Consider the following 2,500-nt stretch of genomic DNA (forward strand, 5'->3'; position numbering starts at 1 on the left):
CGGTGGGCGCAGAAGGGTCTGGGCGTGAGCCTGCCTGGAGCCGCCGTCGGTGCAGATCTTGGTGGTAGTAGCAAATACTCCAGCGAGGCCCTGGAGGGCTGACGCGGAGAAGGGTTTCGTGTGAACAGCCGTTGCACACGAGTCAGTCGATCCTAAGCCCTAGGAGAAATCCGATGTTGATGGGGGCCGTCATAGCATGATGCACTTTGTGCTGGCCCCCGTTGGGCGAAAGGGAATCCGGTTCCTATTCCGGAACCCGGCAGCGGAACCGATACAAGTCGGGCCCCTCTTTTAGAGATGCTCGTCGGGGTAACCCAAAAGGACCCGGAGACGCCGTCGGGAGATCGGGGAAGAGTTTTCTTTTCTGCATGAGCGTTCGAGTTCCCTGGAATCCTCTAGCAGGGAGATAGGGTTTGGAACGCGAAGAGCACCGCAGTTGCGGCGGTGTCCCGATCTTCCCCTCGGACCTTGAAAATCCGGGAGAGGGCCACGTGGAGGTGTCGCGCCGGTTCGTACCCATATCCGCAGCAGGTCTCCAAGGTGAAGAGCCTCTAGTCGATAGAATAATGTAGGTAAGGGAAGTCGGCAAATTGGATCCGTAACTTCGGGATAAGGATTGGCTCTGAGGATCGGGGCGTGTCGGGCTTGGTCGGGAAGTGGGTCAGCGCTAACGTGCCGGGCCTGGGCGAGGTGAGTGCCGTAGGGGTGCCGGTAAGTGCGGGCGTTTAGCGCGGGCGTGGTCTGCTCTCGCCGTTGGTTGGCCTCGTGCTGGCCGGCGGTGCAGGATGCGCGCGCCTGCGCGGCGTTCGCGCCCCGGTGCTTCAACCTGCGTGCAGGATCCGAGCTCGGTCCCGTGCCTTGGCCTCCCACGGATCTTCCTTGCTGCGAGGCCGCGTCCGCCTTAGCGTGCTCCTCCGGGGGCGCGCGGGTGCGCGGATTCTCTTCGGCCGCCATTCAACGATCAACTCAGAACTGGCACGGACTGGGGGAATCCGACTGTCTAATTAAAACAAAGCATTGCGATGGCCCTAGCGGGTGTTGACGCAATGTGATTTCTGCCCAGTGCTCTGAATGTCAACGTGAAGAAATTCAAGCAAGCGCGGGTAAACGGCGGGAGTAACTATGACTCTCTTAAGGTGGCCAAGTGGCGGCGGTGTGGCTGCATCCGGACTTGGCTTCTCGAAGTGCGGTCTTGATGTAGTCGTGCTGCTGCTGCGAGGTGCCTTCCTTGGGTTATAGTTACAGGGAGAGTGATGCGCAATACATGGGCCTAGCCCTCTTAGCCTCTCCTCTCCTGCGGTCTTCTCCCCTTCTCGTGGGCCCGCTGATTTCGCAGAGTGGAAGACCGCACCAGGGGCTTGGGGGGGTTACCAGCCCCCCCTCGCACTATCCCTTTTTTAGTTGGGGGCAGTAAGCAGAGAATAAGTGGTGGCCCTTCCGCTGAAGGTGCCACCCCAACTCCCCCAGCACCTAGCCGGCCAACCGGCCGTGCCGAAAATCTTGTAACTTTTGCAGCTATGTATACCTGTAGTGAGTGCCACCGCAGCTTTACAACCAAGAACGGTCTCGGGGTCCATCGCCGCCGCCAACATCTTGCGGCCGCCAACGCGGAGATCGTCACGGAGAGGCATCGCGCGAGGTGGACGGAGGAAGAAGTCCTGTCGCTCGCCAAGGCAGAGGCCGAACTGTTCCTCGAGAGGGACGCCCGGTTCTTCTTTGTAAATCAAGAGCTCATCAGGATGTTCCCCGACCGAACGCTTGAGGCAATCAAGTGCCGACGGCGGCAAGCTGCTCACAAGCAGCTTGTCCGCCAATTCATGGAGGCGCTTGAGATCGGTCGGGGGGAAGAGCCGGCGTCCCGCCGGGGAGCGGCGAGCCCGCTGCCTGACGCGGGCGAGGCCGCTGCGCCGCCCGTCGACGCAGCCGAGGACTTCGCGGCCGACACCACCGGGCCGCCGCCGGAGGGGCCGACTGACGCCGCCATCTGGGAGCATCTGGCGGGGCTACCCGCTTCCGCCCAGCGTTTCTCTGCCCTGGATCGTGTCATCGGTCTGGGGCGGGGCACGCCGCCCGATGTCATCCTGGGCATGCTCCCGGATGCCCTTGCGTCGGTCGGGTCCAGAGGGGAGAGATCGATCACCAGGACACAGCGGCCGCGCCAACCATCGAAGCGGCCGCCTGCCGCGCCGCCGACGCAGAAGCGCAAGCGGCGCCGCTGGGAGTACGCGAGAACGCAGGATGCCTTCCGACGGTCGCGTGCGCGTTGCGTGCGCGGCCTCTTGGATGGCACCCTGCTCCAGCCGCCACCTGCCATCCCTGGTCTGCTGGACTTCTGGGCGGACCTCTTCACCAAGAAGCCCATCTCCACCGCGGGCTTCATTCGTGACCGCCTCCTCCCGCACTCAGAGCCTGTCGCTCTCGAGTGCATATGGGGGCCGGTCACACATGAGGAGGTCGCCGCCGCGTTGCCGCCCAGGGGATCAGCAGCCGGGCCGGACGG

General features: G+C 63.2%; 1 pseudogene; it reads left to right on the forward strand.

Annotated features, from left to right (window-relative positions):
* Window positions 1-2,500, forward strand: part of LOC124592918 — a 7,958-nt pseudogene that overhangs the window by 1,748 nt on the left and 3,710 nt on the right.

The sequence above is a fragment of the Schistocerca americana genome, unplaced genomic scaffold (genome assembly GCF_021461395.2).
Source record: "Schistocerca americana isolate TAMUIC-IGC-003095 unplaced genomic scaffold, iqSchAmer2.1 HiC_scaffold_963, whole genome shotgun sequence".
NCBI classification, from domain to species: Eukaryota; Metazoa; Arthropoda; class Insecta; order Orthoptera; family Acrididae; genus Schistocerca; species Schistocerca americana.